The 21,133-nt window shown below is 42.9% G+C and overlaps 1 pseudogene; it reads left to right on the top strand.

Annotated features, from left to right (window-relative positions):
- Positions 1-14,341: 14,341 nt before the first annotated feature.
- LOC148142135 (lethal(3)malignant brain tumor-like protein 3) overlaps positions 14,342-21,133 on the top strand; it is a 161,534-nt pseudogene continuing 154,742 nt past the window's right edge.

Raw genomic sequence — 21,133 nt, 5'->3', positions numbered from 1 at the left:
TAAACAGACCCTTCGGCCCAACCCGTCCACGCCAACCAGATATCCCAACCCAGTCTAGTCCCACCTGGCCTATATCCCTCCAAACCCTTCCTATTCATATACCTATCCAAATGCCTCTTAAATGTTGCAATTGTACTAGCCACCACCACTTCCTCTGGCAACTCATTCCATGCACGTACCACCCTCTGTGTGAAAAGGTTGCCCCTTAGGTCTCTTTTATATCTTTCACCTCTCACCCGAAACCTATGCCCTCTATTTCTGGACTCCCTGATCCCAGGGAAAATACTTTGTCTATTTATCCTATCCATGCCCCTAAATTTTGTAAACCTCTAGAAGGTCACCCCTCAGCCTCTGATCCTCCAGGGAAAACAGCCCAGCCTGTTTAGCCTCTCCCTGTAGATCAGATCCTCCAACCCTGGCAACATCCTTGTAAATCTTTTCTGAACCCTTTCAAGTTTCACAACATCTTTCTGATGGGAAGGAGACCAGAATTGCACGCAATATTCTAACAGTAGCCTAACCAATGTCCTGTACAGCTGCAACGTGACCTCCCAACTCCTGTACTCAATACTCTGACCAATAAAGGAAAGCATACCAAAATCCTCTTTCACTATCCTAACCACCTGTGACTCCACTTTCAAGGAGCTATGAACCTGCACTCCAAGGTCTCTTTGTTCAGCAACACTCTCTAGGACCTTACCATTAAGTATAAGTCCTGCTAAGATTTACTTTCCCAAAATGCAGTACCTCGCATTTATCTGAATCCTGTTGTAATCTGAAGTAACCCTCTTCGCTGTCCACTACACCTCCAATTTTGGTGTCATCTGCAAACTTACTAACTGTACCTCTTATGCTCGCATCTAAATCATTTACATAAATGACAAAAAGTAGAGGACCCAGCACCGATCCTTGTGGCACTCCACTGGTCACAGGCCTCCAGTCTGAAAAACAAACTTTCACCACCACCCTCTGTCTTCTACCTTTCTTGGATTGTGACTGAAACAATGAATAAATTAAACTTTTCATTATTTAAAATGTTTGGTATGGGAATAATACAACATTAGACCTCGGCCAGTATTTTGTAGTAATTGTATGTTTGTTAGGCTTTTGCAGTTTATATAGCTGGAACAGTTTCTTCTCAATGCTGCCCCCAGGCTATTAATAATGGAGGATTCAGGAATGTTCATCCCCTTGAACATCAATTAAGAGATTGTTTTGTTGGAAATGGTCATTGTGCTTGTAGAATGTTATTACTTATCAGTCCAAGACTTTTTTTCCCCTGGTCTTGCTCTATGTGGCAAATTGGTATTGAATATTGTGCATCATCCACAAGCATCCCCACTTCTGACCTTTATGGTGGAGGAAAGGTCATTGATAAAAGAACTGAACATGGCTGAGCCTAAGACAGTAGTCTGAGGAATTCCTACAGTAATATCCTGGAACTGAGTTGATTATCCTCCCAACAACCACAACCATGTGCATTTGACTAACCAGTGGAAAATTTTCCCTTTGATTTCCAGCAAGTCCAGTTTTTGCTGGAGCTAATTTCATGTTTGGGGAAATGCCATCTTAACTTCAATGATCAATATTTGTAGGAGAAAGTGAGGTCTGCAGATGCTGGAGATCGGAGCTGAAAATGTGTTGCTGGAAAAGCGCAGCAGGTCAGGCAGCATCCAGGGAACAGGAGAATCGACGTTTCGGGCATAAGGGCTAATGCTGCGCTTTTCCAGCAACACATTTTCAGATCAATATTTGTAGTCCAGAATTCCCTGGATTCTGATGAGGGGTAGAGTGGCTTAGATAGAGGATTGGCTGACAGAAAGCAGAGGGTTGGGATAAATGGGTCCTTTTCCGGATGGAGGTTGTAACCAGTTGGGTGCTGCAGGGTTCAGTTCTTGGACCTGAGCTATTTACAATCTACATAAATGATCTGCAAACAGGCACAGTCTGTAATGTAACAAAACTTGTGGATTATACTAATGTAGGGGCAAAAGCAGGTTATGACGAGAGAGGCTTGGAGAATGGATGGAAATCTGCAAATGGATTTAAGTGTGAGGTTATCTATCTTGGCTGAAAAATAAAAGGGCAAATTATTGAAATGGGAGGCTGATTCCAAGTGTGTCAGTGCAGAGGGATCTGGGTGTCCTTGTGCATGAATCACAAAGTGGCTATGCAGCATATAAGAGAGGCAAATGGAATCTTGACATTTATTGCAAAGGACTGGATTATAAAAGTAGTGTTATAATTATAGAAGATATTGGTATTGCATCCAATTTAGGTCTCCTTACTTGAAGGTGAGTATGGTGGCATTGGAGGTGTCACAAGAGTGATACCAGGTATTAAAGGGCTGTCAGGAACATTTGAATATCTGGGGCTTGTACTCGAGTTCACAAGAATGAGGGGGGATCTGGTTGAGGTATATAAAATGCTAAAGGGGATTGATAAGGTGGACATTGAACAGATGTTCCCCTTTGTGAGACAGTCTCGAATAAAAGTGCATAAGGACAGAGTGAGAAAAGATAGTTTCTCCTCATCTCAGCTTTGAACTACTTCTTTCCAGAGGGTTGTGAATCTGTGGAACTTGCTGTACCAGAGTGCAGCAGAGGTAGAATCAATCAACCGATTCAAGAAAGAAATATGTTTCTGGTGAAAAGTGGGATAAAGGATTATGGGGAGCAGGCAGGAAAGTGGAATTGAGACCAGGATGAGATCAAGGTGCACTCAAAGGGCTGAATTGCCTACACCTGCTCCTAATTGCTGTGTTCCTGTGATTATTTTTATCCAGGTTTTATATTGAGGAACAGTTTCTTGTGCAATGTACCTGAGGCCTTTATTCTTAGGTGACGTCGAAGCATTTTTTAAATACCTGCACACCCAGCTCTGTACAACTAAATAAATCTTGATATTGGGGTTTTAACAAGTGATGTTTACATCATTCCACACACAAAAAAAAATCACTAAAATAAATGTGAAAGTCGTCTGGGCATGTGTCTGTAATGACCTCATGACCTAAACAGTGACTTCAGATAGACAAAAAAACCAGAAATGGAACATACTTGTGGATATGGACCACAAAGATTATAATATCAAAAAGAACCGAATTAAGGAGATACAAGCTCCTTTGTTTGTTTTTGTTTCTCTTAAAAGTAATGAATTGTGTTCTTTCACTGAAGAACATGTTTAGTCTTCTATGACTATCCTCAGCAAAGGCAATGCCCTAGTGCTGAGGATAGTCATATCACTCTGGATTAATCCAGAGGCCTATGTAATATATGTTCTGGGGAACAGGGCTAAAAGCCCACCAGGGCAAATGCTGGAAATTGATTTTTAAAAAGCTGGAATTAAGAGTGTAATGATGAGCATAAGTCATTGTCAATTGTCATCCTTACCTGGTCTGGCCTACATGTGGTTGACTTTTAACAACACATTTCCTGCAAATGAATAAAAGACACAAACCACCAGAGTAACCAACTGCAAAAACTCAAATTATGATTTAACTAGCTAGGTTTAACTCTTGGATCTGATATGTCCAACATTTCCATCAGGCGACTGACTGTGTGGAGTTTGCACGTTCTCCCCGTGACTGCGTGGGTTTCCTCCGGGTGCTCCGGTTTCCTCCCACAATCCAAAGATGTGCAGCTCAGGTGAATTGGCATTGCTAAATTGCCCGTAGTGTTAGGTAAGGGGTAAATGTAGGGGTATGGGTGGGTTACGCTTCGGCGGGTCGGTGTGGACTTGTTGGGCCAAAGGGCCTGTTTCTACACTGTAATGTAATCTAAGACCACTATCATCCTGGTACCAAAGGAAACTTATGCAACGTGCCTCAATGACTGCGGCCCAGCGGTTCTGACCTCCATCATTATGAACAGCTTCGAGATGTTAGGCAAGGCGCACATCAACCCCAGCCAACCAAATTGCCTTGATCCCTTGCAGTTTGCCTACTGGCGCAACAGGTACATGGCAAATGCTATCTCCCTAGCCTTACACTCATCCCCAGAACATCTGGATAATATGGATACATCCATCAGGCTCCTACTTATTGACTACAACTCTGCCTTGAACACCATAATTCCAACAAAATAGATCTCCAAACTGCAAGACCGAGGTCTCAGCTCCCCCTCTGTAACTGGATCCTTGATTCCTGAACCACAGACCACAATCAGTAAGAATAGATGACAACACCTGTTCCGCAATTATCTTCAAAACACTGCCCTGCAAGGCTGTGTTCGCAGCCCCTTATTATACTCCCTACACCCTCATGTACAGCTAAAATTCATCCAAACTCCATCTACACTCACAACATCATTGTTTTAGGCCAGATTTCAAACAATGGCAAGATAGAATGCAGGAAAGAGTTACAGTGTTTGGTGACATGGTGTAAAGATAAAAATTGCTCCCTCAACATCAGCAAAATGAAAGATATGGTCATCAACTTCATGAAGCAAGGTGGAGGGCATGCCCCTGTCTACATCAACGGTGCTGAGGTGGAGAGAGTCAAAAGCATCAAGTTCCTCCAAGTGATGGTCACCAACAACCTGCCCTGGTTGATGCAATGGTCAAGAAAGCACAACGCCTCTCCTTCCTTGGAGAGCTAAGGAAATGCAACATGTCCATAAAGACTTTTATCAATTTTCATAAATGCACCATAGAAAACATTCAATCTGATGCACCACGATTTGGTGTGGCAACTGCCCTGTCCATGTTCATAAAATACAACAACTTAACGCTTCAACTCCCCCTCCCACTCTGCCAAGGACATGCAGATCCTGGGTCTCCTCCATTGCCACTCCCTTACCACCTGACGCCTGGAGGAAGAATGCCTTATCTTCTGTCTCGGGACCCTCCAACCCCCATGGCATCAATGTGGATTTCACCAGTTTCCTCATTTCCCCTCACCCCACCTTATTCTAGTTCCAACCTTCCAGCTCAGCACTGCCCTCATGATCTATCATAGAGTCATAGAGATATACAACATGGAAACCAAACCGTTTGATCCAATTTACCCAGCCCATATCCCTCCAAACCCTTCCTACATGTCCATCTTGCTTCCCACTTATCTGTTCCACCCTCCCCTCCAACCTATCACCATTACTCCCACCTCTATCCACCTCTTGCACTCTCAGCTACCTTCCCCCCCTCATTTATCTGGGCGGCACAATGGCACTGCTGCCTCACAGCACCATAGACCCGGGTTCAATTCCCGCTCAGGCAGCTGTGTGTGTGGAGTTTGCACATTCTCCCTGTGTCTGCATGGGTTTCCTCCCACAGTCCAAAAATGTGCAGGTTAGGTGAATTGGCCATACTAAATTGCCCGTAGTATTAGGTGAAGGAGTAAATGTAGGGGAATGGGTCTGGGTGGGTTGGTCTTTGGAGGGTCAGTGTGGGCTTGTTGGGCTGAAGGGCCTGTTTCCACACTGTAAGTGATCTAATCTAATCTAATCTCTCCACCCTCAAGGCTCCCAGCCCCCTTTGTGATGAAGGGCTTCTGTCTGAAACGTCGATTTTCCTGCTCCTCGGATGCTTCCTGACCTGCTGTGCTTTTCCAGCACCACACTCTTGACTCTAATCTTCAGCATCACTTTCGCCTTACGTAAACACATGTATCGACAGATTCAAGAACAGCTTCTTCATCACTGTTGTTAAACTTCTGAATGGACCTCTCAAATTTTATACTCAATGTTGATCTCATTGTGCACCTTCTCTGCAGTTGTAACATTGTATTCCTCACTCTATTACCCTGATACACTTTGTATGGTATGATCAGCTTGTACTGTTCGCAAAACAAAACCTTTTACTGTAAGAGCTGAATGCCAGAGATGAGAATGACAACCCTTGACATCAAGGCTGCATTTGACAGATTGTGGCATCAAACATCCCTAGCAAAACTGGAATCAATGGGTATCTGAGGGTAAACTATCCAGTGGTTAGAGTCATACCTGACACATAGGAAGTTGGTCATCGTTATTGGAGGTCAGTCATCTCAGCTCCAGGACACCTCTGCAGAAGTTCCTCAGGATAGTGTCCTCGGCCAAACTATCTTCAGCTGCTTCATCGATGACTTTCCTTGCATCATAAGGTCAGAAGTGGGGATATTTGTCAATGATTGCACAATGTTCAGCACCATTCATAATTCCTCAGATACTGAAGCAGTCCATGTTCAAATGCAACAAGATCTGAACAATATCCAGACTTGTGCTGACAAGTGGCACACAAATGCCAGGCTATCACCATCACAAATAAGAGACAATCTAACCACCGCCCCTTGACATTCAATGGTGTTGCCATCACTAAATCCCCCACTCTCAACATCCTGGGGGTTACCATTGATCAGAAACTCAACTGAACTCACCACATAAATACAGTGGCTATAAGAGCAAATCAGTGACTAGGAATACTGCAGCAAGAAACCCACCTCCTAGCAGGTGGTCTGCAGCAATTCAGGAAGGCAACTCATCAATACCTTCTCAAGAGTAACTAGGTACGGGCAATAAAAGCTGGTCAGCCAGTGACACCCCATCCCATCAAATTAAAATAATTTTTAGAAAATCTAGATATATGAGAGAGTAACAAATCAAATCAAATAGTAGCTTGGTCAAAATGTTGCTGCAGCAATGTGATCCAGAGTGAAGACATCTGTTGCTAGTGTTTGCAGCTCAAGCAAATTGGGATCCAAATTTAGGAGCTGGTCTCTTGGTTACAGATATTGTGCCACATCAGGGAGGGGTAAAATTACCTCTGAGTTTTGGTCACACCAGTCATACATCTCAAATTAGCTCATTCAATTTTGGTCTGTGCTGAAGAGCAGGAACATGCACCTGCAGCTGGGGCAAGCATTGGGCCCACAGGGAAGCATTTGAGGAACCTCAGTCTCTGCAATTGTCCAACCTGAGTAATGTTCTGGCAAACTGCATGGATAAGAGCAGGGACTGCAGGGAGCACTAGCGAAGTAACAAAGGAACTGCAGGACAGAGAGCTATTCAAGTCGGATGAATGAAATAGAAATGTAGTAATTGGGGACTGTGTAGTGAGAAGAACTGACACTGTTCTCTGCAGCAATCAGTGCAATTCCTGTTGGCTTTCTTTCTGTCCAGTGCCAACGGTCAGGACATAAAGCCATAAGATAAAGGAGCAGAATTAGGCCATTGGGCCCATCAGGTCTGCTCTGCTATTCAACCATGGCTGATATGTTTCTGAAAACCATTCTCCTTCCTTCTCTCCATAACTATTGATCCCCAATTGCCTGAGAAGAATGTACAGTGGGAGATGGAAGATCCAGTTCTGGTCTATTTAGGTACCAACAACACAGGCAGAACAAAGGAAGAGTTTCTGCTTTGTCAGTCTGAGGAGTTAGGCAGCAAATTTAAGAAACAGAACCTCAAACCTAGTAATCACTACATTATTATTTCAGTTACATGCGAATTGGCATAAGGTAAATAGAACATAAAACATAGAACATCACAGCGCACTACAGGCCCTTCAGCCCTCAATGTTGCACCGCCCTGTGAAATCAATCTGAAGCCCATCTAACCACCACTATTCCATTTTCATCCATATGTTTATCCAATGATCATTTAAATGCTCTTAAAGTTGGTGAGTCTACTATTTTTGCAGGCAGTGCATTCCATGCCCCTACTACTCACTGAGTAAAGAATCTACCTCTGACGTCTGCCATATATCTATCACCCCTCAATTTAAAGCTATGTTCCCTCGTGCTAGCCTTCACCATCTGAGGAAAAAAGCTCTCACTGTCCACCCTATCTAACCCTCTGATTATCTTGTATTTAGTCACCTCTCAACCTTCTTCTTTCTAACGAAAACAGCCTCATGTCCTGCAACCTTTCATTGTAAGACCTTTCCTCCATACCAGGCAACATCCTAGTAAATCTTCTCTGAGCCCTTTCCAAATATTCCACATCCTTCCTGTAATGCAGTGACTGGAACTGTATGCAAAACTCCAAGTGCAGCCGCACCAGATTTTTGTACAGCATGACCTTGTGGCTCCGAAACTCAATCTCTCTACCAATAAAAGCTAACACACTTTATGCCTTCTTAACAACCCTATTAACCTGGCTGGCAATTTTCAAGGATCTATGTATATGGACATTGAGATCTCTCTGCTCATCTACACGACCAAGAATCTTACCATTAATCCAGCACTCTTTTTTCCTGTGCTCCTTCCAAAGTAAATTACCTCACACTTTTCTGCATTAAACTCCATTTGCCACCTTGCAGCCCAGCTCTGCAGCTTATCTATGTCCTTATGTAATCTGCAACATCCTTGAGCATTATCCACAACTCCACAGACCTTAGTGTCATCCACAAATGTACTAACCTATCCTTCTACGCCCGCATCTAGGTCACTTATTATAATGACAAACAGGAGTGACCCCAAAACAGATCCTTGTGGTACACCACTAGCAACTGAACTCCAGAATGAACATTTCCCTTCAACCACCACCCGCAGTCTTCTTTCAGCTAGCCATCTTCTGATCCAAACCACTAAATCACCCTCAATCCCATGTCTCCGTATTTTCTGTAGTAACCTATTGAGGGGAACCTTATCAAACACCTTACTGAAATCGATATTCAGCACATCAACTGCTTTACATCCACCTGTTTAGTCACCATCTCAAAGAGCTCAATAAAGTTCGTTAGGCACGACCTACCCCCCACAAAACCGTGTTGACTATCCCCAATCTACTTATTTCTCTCTAGATGATTATAAATCCTATCTCTTATAACCTTTTCCAACACTTTACCAACAACTGAAGTAAGGGTCACTGGTCTATAATTACCAGGATTGTCTCTATTCCCCTTCTTGAACAAGGGGACAACATTTGATATCCTCCAGTCTTCTGGCACTATTCCTGTGGACAATAATGACATAAAGATCAAAGCCAAAGGCTCTGCAATCTCCTCCGTGACTTCACAGAGAATCCTAGGATAAATCCCATCCGGCCCAGGGAATTTATCTATTTTCACACTTTCCAGAATTGCTAACACTTCCTCCTTGTGAACCTCAGTCCTATCTAGTCTAGTAGCCTGTATCTCAGTATTGTCTTTTTCCAGTGTGAATACTGTCAAAAAATATTCCTTTAGTGTTTCCCCTATCTCCTCAGACTCCACGTACAACTTTCCACTACTATCCTTGATTGGCCCTAATCTTTCACAAGTCATTCCTTTATTTCTGACATACCTATAGAAAGCTTTTGGGTTTTCCTTGATCCTACCTGCCAACAACTTCTCATGTCCCCTCCTGGCTCTTCTTAGCTCTCTCTTTAGGTCTTTCCTGGCTAACTTGTAAGATTAAACAAATAAATGCATGGCTCAAGAACAGCAATGACAGGGGAGGGAGCTTTAATTCATGGGGCACCATTATTGGTGGAGGGGCTGTCCCATTGGGGCACTGTCCACTTGAACCATACTGGAACTGGCGTTCTGTTGAGCAGCACACCTGGGAAGTAGGGAGGATCTTCCACAAAGTAATGGGGGCAAGGATGAAATTTGGCAAGATGTTTAAAATTAGAGAATAGAGAAAAGGCAGGGAGAATGATATGAACATGGGAAATAATGAACTGACAGGATGGGATAGAGAATTCAAATCTAACAGTAAATGAACAGATAAGGCTACAAGTAACCAAAAAAAAATGAAAAGATAAAATTGAAGGTTTTGCACATAAAATTTCCATTGCACACTCCCCTTTCCCAATTTACAGCCATTCAGGTAGTAATCTACTTTCTTGCTTTTGCTTCCAAGGTAAATAACCTCACATTTATCCAAATTATACTGCATTTGCCATTGATTTGCCCACTCACCCAACCTGTCCAGATCATGCTGAGGGAACTCTGCATCTTTGCCACATATATTGTGAATAGATGGGGTCCCAGCCCTGATCCCTGTGGCACCCCACTAGTTACTGCCTGCCAATTTGAAAAGGAGTCTTGAATTCTTACTCTTTGTTTCCTCTCTGACTACAGGTTTTCTATCCATCTCAATGCACTTCCCCAATCCCATGTGCTTTAATCTTCTACAATAATCTCTTCTGCAGGACATTGTCAAATTCTTTCTGAAAGTCCAAATATACCACATAGACTGGCACCCTCTTGTCAACTCGACTAGTTACATGTCCAGAGAATTCCAACAGATTTGCCAAGCATGATTTCGTCTTCATAAATCCATGCTGACTCTGTCTGATTCTGCCACTGCTTTCTAAATGCTCTGCTGCAAAGTCCTTGATAATGCATTCGAGAACTTTCCCCACAATCGATGTTAGGCTTACTGGTCTATAATCTCTTGGTTTCTCTCTAACTCTCTTTTTGAATATTGGACTGACATTAGCTACCCTCCAATCTGTAGGGACTCTTCCAGAATCTATAGAATCCTGGAAGATAATCACCAATTCATCCACTATTTTACAGCCACTTTCTTAAGTACTCTGGCATGTAGATTAACAGGCCCTGGGGATTTATCTACCTTCAATGCCCTCAATTTATCTAGTATCATTTCAATTAATATTGATCTCACTCATTTCTAATACAGGTTGTTCTGAGATAATGCGCATTGCGGCAACATGATTTGGCTATAATGTCACTGAAGAATTAGGGAACGGTATTTTGGAAAACATTTGCCTCCATTTGCAATGGCGCAATTCTAGCAGGAATTGGTTTGTGCTCTTCGTTCTGTATATGCACTGGTGTTCTTGCCGTGCTGCACATGAACTGATGTCAGCTGCCAATTGAGCAGCTTTCTGTGAGATGTACTGTACAGAGAGCAGCTTTCTTACATTTTTTAAATGTACTGTGTTAAATTTACTTTTCTTTTGCTAATAAATATGATTTCAACCTTCATTCAGGCTGTGCCATACTTGGTGTCAGACTTTTGGGTGATTTTTGTGTGATTGTGAGTATTCTTTGCTGGTCTGCCCCAACCCCATTTTTACCATTGGCCCCATTATTTATATTAAGCAATTTTCTATTCAACAAGATTTCGCTGGAATGCAACTATGGTGCTATAGGAGAACTACCTGTATCTGATTTGTGTCCTCTTCTGTGAAGACAGAACCAAAGCATACATTCAGTTGCTCAACCATTTCTTTGTCCCCTACTATAGATTCCCCCCTTTCTACCTGTAGGAGATCTACATTTATCTTCACTAATCTCTTTCTCTTCACGTACTTACAGAAACTCATAGTGTCAATCTTTATGTTCCCTGCAAGCTTACTTTCATACTGTATTTTCCTCTTCTTCATTAATCCCATTGTGCTTCTTTGCTGAATTCTAAACTGCTCCCAATCTGCCGACATATTATTTTTCTTGGCCAATCTGTGCACTTCTTCCTTGGATCAGATATTGCCTCTAATTTCCTTTGTAATCCATGGATTGGCCCTCTTACTTATTTTGTTTTTGTACTGGACAGGAATAAACAGTTGTTGCTGTTCCCCCAAGCATTTGTTGAATGTTTTCCATTGCCTATTTGCTGTCATCCCTTTAAGTAACTCTTCCCAATCTATCAAGACCAATTCATGCCTCATATCTTCATAGCTTTCTTTAGGAAGATTCAGCACCCTAGTTTCCAAATCAACAATCTCACTTTCCATCTTAATCAAAAATTCTATCACATTATGGTTGCTCATCCCCAAGGGGTCTTGCACAGCTAGATTGGCTTCTTATTACATAAAACCCAATCCAGGATGGCCTGCTCTCTAGTTAGTTCCTCCACATATTGATCAAGAAAGCCATTCCAGAAGCATTCCAGAAATTCTTCCTCTATGGCATTCTGGCTAATTTGATTTGCCTAATCTATGTGCAGATTAAAATCACCATGGTCACCGATATTCCCTTATTGAAAAGGATATGGAAGAAATGGACTGTAGGGAAATAGATGGTGACATCTTGCAAAATGTCCAGATTACAGAGGAGGAAGTGCTGGTTAAAAGTGGGCGGCACGGTGGCACAGTGGTTAGCACTGCTGCCTCACAGCGCCTGAGACCCGGGTTCAATTCCCGCCTCAGGCAACTGACTGTGTGGAGTTTGCACGTTCTCCCCGTGTCTGCGTGGGTTTCCTCCGGGTGCTCCGGTTTCCTCCCACAGTCCAAAGATGTGCAGGCCAGGTGAATTGGCCATGCTAAATTGCCCGTAGTGTTAGGTAAGGGGTAAATGTAGGGGTATGGGTGGGTTGCGCTTCGGCGGGTCGGTGTGGACTTGTTGAGCCGAAGGGCCTGTTTCCACACTGTAATGTAATGTAATCTAATCTAATCTAATCTAATCGAAATCCCGAGGACCTGATCAGGTGTACCCGAGAACTCTGTGGGAAGCTAAAGAAGTGATTGCTGGGCCTCTTGCTGAGATATTTGTCTCATCGATGGTCATAGGTGAGGTGCCGGAAGACTGGAGGTTGGCAAACGTGGTGCCACTGTTTCAGAAGGGTGGTAAAGACAAGCCAGGGAACTATAGACCAGTGAGCCTGACGTCAGTGGTGGGCAAGTTGTTGGAGGGAAGCCCGAGGGATAGGATGTGCATGTATTTGGAAAGACAAAGACTGCTTCGGGATAGTCAACATGGTTTTGTGCGTGGGAAATCATGTCTCACAAACTTGATTGAGTTTTTTGAAGAAATAACAAAGAAGATTGATGAGGGCAGAGCAGTAGATGTGATCTATATGGACTTCAGTAAGGCGTTTGACAAGGTTCCCCATGGGAGACTGATTAGCAAAGTTAGATCTCATGGAATACATGGAGAACTAGCCACTTATATATAGAACTGGCTCAAAGGTAGAAGACAGAGGGTGATGGTGGAGGGTTGTTTTTCAGACTGGAGGCCTGTGACCAGTAGACTGCCACAAGGATCGGTGCTGAGCCCTCTACTTTTTGTCATTTACATAAATGATTTGGATGCGAGCATAAGAGGTACAGTTAGTAAGTTTGCAGATGACACCAAAATTGGAGGTGTAGTGGACAGCGAAGAGGGTTACCTCAGATTACAACAGGATCTGGACCAGATGGGCCAATGGGCTGAGAAGTGGCAGATGAAGTTTAGTTCCGATAAATGCGAGGTGCTGCATTTGGGAAAGCAAATCTTAGCAGGACTTATACACTTAATGGTAAGGTCCTAGGGAGTGTTGCTGAACAAAGAGACCTTGGAGTGCAGGTTCATAGCTCCTTGAAAGTGGAGTTGCAGGTAGATAGGATAGTGAAGAAGGCATTTGGTATGCTTTCTTTTATTGGTCAGAGTATTGAGTACAGAAGTTGGGAGGTCATGTTGTGGCTGTACAGGACATTGGTTAGGCCACTGTTGGAATATTGCATGCAATTTTGGTCTTCCTTCTATTGGAAAGATGTTGTGAAACTTGAAAGAGTTCAGAAAAGATTTACAAGGATGTTGCCCGGGTTGGAGGATCTGAGCTACAGGGAGAGGCTGAACAGGCTATTGCTGTTTTCCCTGGACTGTCGGAGGCTGAGGGGGTGACGTTATAGAGGTTTACAAAATTATGAGGGACATGGATAGGATAAATAGACAAAGTCTTTCCCCTGGTGTCGGGGAGTCCAGACATAGAGGGCATAGGTTTAGGGTGAGAGGGGAAAGATATAAGAGACCTAAGGGGCAACTTTTTCACACAGAGGGTGGTATGTGTATGGAATGAGCTGCCAGAGGATGTGGTGGAGGCTGGTACAATTGCAACATTTAAGAGGCATCTGGATGGGTATATGAATAGGAAGGGTTTGGAGGGATATGGACCGGGTGCTGGCAGGTGAGACTAGATTGGGTTGGGATATCTGGTCGGTATGGACGGGTTGGACCGAAGGGTCAGTTTCCATGCTGTACATCTCTATGACTCTCTATGACTCTATTACATACATCTCTAATCTCCTGTTCAGTGCCATTCCCAACATCACCACTGCAGAATGACACCCACTAATGGTTTTTTCCCCTTGGTATTTCTTAAGTCCACATTGTCAGAGCTAATATCCTTTATCACTATTGTGCTAATTACCATTTAACCAGCGATGCCACTGCACTGTCTTTTCCTTTTTGCCTGTCCTTCCCAAATACTGAAATTAGATAAAGTTTATGATAAACTATAGGCATCAAATTATTCTGTGAACAATAGATCTTTTCTATTAAAGAAAAGAAAGACAGTCTCGCTATTTATTTTGGAGATTAAATAAATTCACTTTGGGGACAGCTTACTGTTACCACCAACTGGAGTTACTCTTTAGCTCCCCCAAACCTTCTTTCCTTTTCCTTGTCTAGTAAATGAATAAGTCAAGTCTTTATAAGAAAAAAATGATTAGAACAGGATGGTGTGGTGTGGTTGACCATTCCAGAGGCAGTAGGTTGTAAGATGAGCTCAGAAAGGATCGTAGCGAAGGTAAGAGACAAACGAAAACTGGATGTGGGTCAGTTTGTCTTGGTGGACACTAGACGTGGAAGGTAAGCAAAAAAGCATCTGACCAACATCTTGTCCTGGACAGAACTAACGTATTACTAGATATAATCTTTTTCAAATATATATGAAGACTCACTATTCCCTTTATAAAAGATTCCTAATACTAACTAATCCATGAGTTATCAATATCTCTAATCTTCACTTTCACGTTTGCCACTGAGTAAGGTACAGTTCTCTGATGTGGACAGATATTTTGTCTCTTTTTTTAAGGGGAACATCATGGATCAAGTTTGTTGTTGGCAGATTTACCTTTAATTCAGGTGAAGAAAAGTTACAAGAAAAACACAAATCTTCTTAGAACATTGAGTGGTATTTTCCAGCAAAACATTTAACAGTCATGTAAAAGATGAAATTATGCAAATCGTTTAGTCTAATCTAGTTCCACCTGCCTGCATTTGGCAGATGCCCCTCCAAACATATATCATTCATGCACTTATCAGAATGTCTTTTAAACATTGTAACTGTACTTATATCCACTTCCTCTGGAAGCTCATCTCACACATGAACCGCCCTGTGTAAAACGTTGGCCCTCATATCTTTAATAAGTTTTTTACCTCTCACCTTAAAAATATGCCCCCTAGTCTTGGAATACCCCATTTTAGGGAAAGGACATCTGCCATTTACCTTATCTATAACCCTCATGATTTTATAAACTTCTTTAAGGCTTACCTTCAACCTCCCACACTCCAGTGAAAAAAGTCCCAGCCTATTCAGCCTGTCTTTATAACTCAAACCCACCATTTCAGGCAACATCTTTTCTGAACCCTCTCCAACTTAATAATATCCTTCCTATAGCAGGGTGACCAGAAGTGCACACAGTACTCAAGAAAAGGCCTCGCCAATGTTCTGTATAACCTCAACATAATGTCCCAACTCCTTTACGCAAAGACCTGTACAATGACAGCAAGCATGCCTTCTTGACCACTATCTACACGTGACGCAAACTTCAAAGAATTATCTATCTTAACCTTTATGTCTCTCTGTCCTACAACACTATCCAAGGCCTGACTTACAATTGTATAAGTACTGCCCTTGTTTGTTTTACCAAAATGCAATACCTTGCAGTTATCCAAATTAAACTTCATCTGCCACTCCTCAGGTGAAAGTGAGGACTGCAGATGCTGGAGATTAGAGTCGAGAGGGTGGTGCTGGAAAAGCACAGCAGATTAGGCAGCAACCGAGGACCAGAAAAATCGAGGTTTTGGGCAAAAGACCCAACTGATCAAGATCTCTTTGTAATCTTAAATAACCTCCTTCGCTGTTTATACTACCACCAGGTTTGGTGTCATTAGCGATTGAATATGGAACATTCAAGGTGTTTCCATTAAAATATTTAATGGAATTTGATTCTGATGGCGTAGAGAAGGATTACCTCATTAGCAGAATCCAGAACCTTAATTAAACACCAAGCCGTTACAGGGATGATATGACAACACCCTCTTTTACATAAAGGTCAGTAAAAGTTTAGAAGTCTCTCCTGAGAAAGGCCTTGCTGAACTTCTCATCCAGCCGACCACAAATGACCAGCACAGACAGCGAGGTATTGTCGGCCTCTGCAATCTACACTGGAATTGTATCGAATGGTGAAAAGGGACCCCAGGAAGGGACCTCAACCCCTTGAGTCTGCTCCACACCTCAGTTTGATCATGGATAAAAGCAAATTACTGCGGATGCTGGAATCTGAATCCGCAGTAATTTGCTTTTATCCAGTGCTTAACCCACTGCCACCTCTCTTCCAGGAATGCCTACCCTGAAGAAGTATTGCTCTTCTCTCCGACAGGATTTTCATTTGTCTCTCTCCCCCGTCCACCTTCACTGCTTTCCTTTTCTCTCTCAGTGTTAGCTCTCTATGCACTGTCACTATCACCTCTTTATTGCTACCTTTGCTTCTGGAGCCATGACTCCCCTTCTCTCAGCCTCGTATAAATATCTCCCTATTTACCCCCTTTCTTTAGCTTTGACAAAGGGTCAGTTAGACTCGAAACGTCAGCTCTTTTCTCTCCTTACAGATGCTGCCAGACCTGCTGAGATTTTCCAGCATTTTCTCTTTTGGTTTCAGTTTGATCATGACTGGTCTGAATTTTAAAGTCTGACTGGTCATCTAGTTCCCTTAAACTTTTAACAGTCATAGAGTCATAGTCATAGAGTTGTACAGCAGGAAAACAGACCCTTCATGCAACCTGATATCCTGAATAAATTTTATCTCATCTGCCTGCATTTGGCCCATAATCCTCTGAACCCCTCTTATTCATACACCCACCCAGAACACCTTTAATATGATGTAACTGTACTCGCCTCCACCACTTACTCTGGCAGCTCATTCCATACACGCACCACCCTCTGTGTGAAAAAGTCGCCCCTTAGGTCCTTCTTAAATCTTTCCCTTTTTACGTTAAACCTATGCCCTCTAGTTCTGGACTCCCCCAACCCAGGGAAAAGACCTTGTCTATCTATCCCATCCATGGCCCTCATGATTTTATAAATCTTCATAAGGTCACCCCTCACTCTCTGACTCTCCCTGTCAAATCAATGAAGGTCAAATTTGAAATTTTCATTTTACCCCAAACCTCAATAAGCTTTGAGTGGAGAAACTTCCAGTTTTGTTTTTATTCATTATCCATATGTTCACATGATGTGGGCATCACCAGCTGGCCAGCATTTATTGTCTGTCCCTAGTTGCCCTTGAGAAGGTGGTGCTGATTTGGAGATGCCAGTGTTGGACTGGGGTGTACAAAGTTAAAAATCACACAACACCAGGTTATAGTCCAACAGGTTGATTTGGAAGCACTAGCTTTCGAAGCACTGCTCATTCATCAGGTGTTCGTGGAATATAAGATTGTAAGACACAATTTATAGCAAACGTTTACAGTGTGATGTAACTGAAATTATATATTGAAAAGACCTGGATTGTTTGTTAAGTCTCTCATTTGTTAGAATGACCATGTTGGTTTCAGTTCTTTCATATGTAAATTGCAAAACATTTTTTTTTAAAGTTACTTTCTCAAGTGAACTTTAACAATTGGTACCATGTCAGCCCAGATAATGTATTCATGATTTGGAGATGCCAGTGTTAGACTGGGGTGTGCAAAGTTAAAAATCACACAACACCAAGTTATAGTCCAACAGGTTTAATTGGAAGCACACTAGCTTTTGTAGTGCTGCTCCTGCATCAGGTGGTTGTATTGATAATGCATTGAAGGTGTTAACTCCCTGTGTGAGGCTGTCTGTGCCACAATGGTCAGACTGATTCTAGTTTAAAAAATTGATTTATAGAATCTAACATGGATTCATGCAGTTTTTGAGCAAAGTAAAATCTAATTCTGCAAGTACCAATTCACCCAACAAACTTATATGTGTAAGCATGCGTGTGGGTGTGTGTGCGTGTGTGCATGTGGGCTGGGGGGTGTTATGAGTATCTGTGAGAGGACGTGTATATGCGCGTGAGTGTGAATGTAAATGGGTTTAAGTCTGTGAGAGGGTGTGCGTGGGAGTGTATGTGTGAGCATATGAGAGAGGGTCTGCCTGAGTGTGTCTGTGAGTGTGTGTGAGTGTGTGTCTGTGTCTGTGTAGGAGTGTCTGTGTGTCTGTCTATGTGTCCATTTGTGTGACTGTTTGCCTGTGTATGTGTATGTGTGTGTGTATCATGCAATGGGGTCACGTGGAGTATGACATGAACCCAAGGTCCCGGTTGAGGCCAATCCCATGGGTATCGAACTTGTCTATCAGCCTCTGCTCAGCCACTTTTCGTTGTTGCCTGCCCCAAAGTCCTCTTTAGAGGATGGTCACCCGAAGGTGCGAGGTTGAATGTCCCGGACTGCTGAAGTGTTCTCCGACTGCTCCACCTGATGAAGCAGCAGTGCTCTGAAAGCTAGTGCTTCCAAGGTCTCTTTGTTCAGCAACACTCCCTAGGGCCTTACCATTAAGTGTATAAGTCCTGCTAAGATTTGCTTTCCCAAATGCAGCACCTTGCATTTATCTGAACTAAATTCCATCTGCCACTTCTCAGCCAATTGGCCCATCTGGTCAAGATCCTGTTGTAATCTGAGGTAACCCTCTTCACTGTCCACTACACCTCCAATTTTGGTGTCATTTGCAAACTTATAACTGTACCTCTTATGCTTGCATCCAAATCATTTATGTAAATGACAAAAAGTAGAGGACTAAGCAACGATCCTTGTGGTCACAGGCCTCCAGTCTGAAAAACAACTCTCCACCATCACCCTCGGTCTTCTACCTTTGAGCCAGTTCTGTATCCAAATGGCTAGTTCTCTCTTTATTCCATGAGATCTAACCTTGCTAATCAGTCTCCCATAGGGAACCTTGTCAAACGCCTTACTGAAGTCCATATAGATCACATCTACTGCTCTGCCCTCATCAATCTTCTTTGTTATTTCTTCAAAAAACTCAATCAAGTTTGTGAGACATGATTTCCCATGCACAAAGCCATGTTGACTATCCCGAATCAGTCCTTGCCTTTCCAAATACATGTGCATCCTGTCCCTCAGGATTCCCACCAACAACTTGCCCACCACCAACGTCAGGCTCACCGGTCTAGTTCCCTGGCTTGTCTTTACCACCCTTCTTAAACAGTGGCACCACGTTTGCCAACCTCCAGTCTTCCGGCACTTCACCTGTAACTATCAATAATGCACATATCTCAGCAAGATGCCCAGCAATCACTTTCTTAGCTTCCCACAGAGTTCTCTGGTACATCTGATCAGGTCCTGGGGATTTATCCACCTTTAACTGTTTCAAGATATCCAGCACTTATTCTCTGTAATCTGGACATTTTACAAGATGTTACCATCTATTTCCCTACAGTCCGTATCTTCCATATCCTTTTCCACAGTAAATATTGATGCAAAATATTCATTTAGTATCTCCCCCATTTTCTGTGGCTCCACACAAAGGCTGCCTTGTTGATCTTTGAGGGGCCCTATTCTCTCCCTAGTTACCCTTTTGTCCTTAATATATTTGTAAAAACCCTTTGGATTCTCCTTAATTCTATTTGCCAATGCCATCTCATGTTTCCTTTTTGCTCTCCTGATATCCGTCTTAAGTATACTCCTACTTCCTTTATACACTTCTAAGGATTCACTGTCCTGTCCATACCTGACATACGCTTCCTTCTTTTCTTAACCAAACCTTCAATTTCTTTCGCTGAAAATGTGTTGCTGGAAAAGCACAGCAGGTCCGGCAGCATCCAAGGAACAGGAGAATCGACGTTTCGGGCATAAGCCCTCTTCAGGAATGCGGGTCTTAAACTCCCCTGTTAATGAAAGCTGAAACACCAAATGCTTTCTTAACAACCCCTCCACTTGAGTGGCAACTTTGAGGGATCTATGCACTCGAACACCAAGATCCCGCTGTTCCTCCACACTGCCAAGAATCCTGTTTTTAATCCTGTATTCGGCATTCAAGTTCGGTCTTCCAAAATGCATCACTTTGCATTTATCCAGGTTGAACTCCATCTGCCATTTCTCAGCCCAGCTCTGCTTCCTGTCAATGTCACACTGCAGCCTGCAATAGCCCTCAATGGTATTCACAGGACCTCCAATCTTTGTGTCATCGACAAACTTACTAACCCACTCCTCAACCTCCTCATCCAAGGCATTTATAAAAGCTACAAAGAACAAAGGCCCAAGAACAGAGCCCTGTGGGACACCTCTCACCACTGACCTCTAGGCAGAATACTTTCCATCTACAACCACTCTGCCTTCTGTCAGCCAACTGATTCTGAATCAAGACAGCCAAATCTCCCTGTTTCAGGCTTATGCCCGAAACGTCGATTCTCCTGTTCCTTGGATGCTGCCGGACCTTTTGCGCTTTTCTAGCAACACATTTTCAGCTCTGATCTCCAGCATCTGCAGTCCTCACTTCCTCCTCAATTTATTTAGTCATCCAGCATTCCCTATACCTACCAGCCTTCCCTTTAACCCTGACAGGAATATACTTTCTCTGGATTGTTGTTATCTCATTTCTGAAGGCTTCCCATTTTCCAGCCGTTCCCTTTACCTGCGAACATCTGCCTCCAATCAGCTTTCAAATATTTTTGCCTAGTATCATCAAAATTGGCCTTTCTCCAATTTAGAAATTCAACTTTTAGATCTGGTCTTTTCTTTTCCATCAAGATTTTAAAATGAATAGAATTATGGTCACTGGCCCCAAAGTGCTCCCCCACTGACACCTCAGTCACCTGCCCTGCCTTATTTCCCAAGAGTCGGTCAAGTTTTGCACCTTCTCTAGTCGGTACATCCACATACAGAATCAGAATATTGTCTTGTACGCACTTAAGAAATTCCTCTACATCTAAACCTTTAACACTATGGCAGTCCCAGTCAATGTTTGGAAAGTTGAAATCCCCTACCATAACTACCCTATTATTCTTACAGATAGCTGAAATCTCCTTACAAGTTTGTTTCTCAATTTCCCTCTGACTATTAGGGGGTCTAAAATACAATCCCATTCAGGTGATCATCCCTCTCTTATTTCTCAGTTCCATCCAAATCACTTCCCTGGAAGTATTTCCGGGAATATCCTCCCTCAGCACAGCTGTAATGCTATCCCTTAATAAAAATGCCACTCCCCCTCCTCTCTTGCCTCCCTTTCTATCCTTCCTGTAGCATTTGTATCCTGGAACATTAAGCTGCCAGTCCTGCCCATCCCTGAGGCTTATTTCTGTCATTG

This window comes from Chiloscyllium plagiosum, unplaced genomic scaffold (assembly GCF_037043375.1).
Source record: "Chiloscyllium plagiosum isolate Xiang-an unplaced genomic scaffold, Cpla_swu_hap1 HiC_scaffold_30, whole genome shotgun sequence".
In the NCBI taxonomy this organism is placed as follows: domain Eukaryota; kingdom Metazoa; phylum Chordata; class Chondrichthyes; order Orectolobiformes; family Hemiscylliidae; genus Chiloscyllium; species Chiloscyllium plagiosum.
Note: the sequence above shows the minus strand (reverse complement) of the source record. Positions and strands in the feature narration are given on the sequence as shown.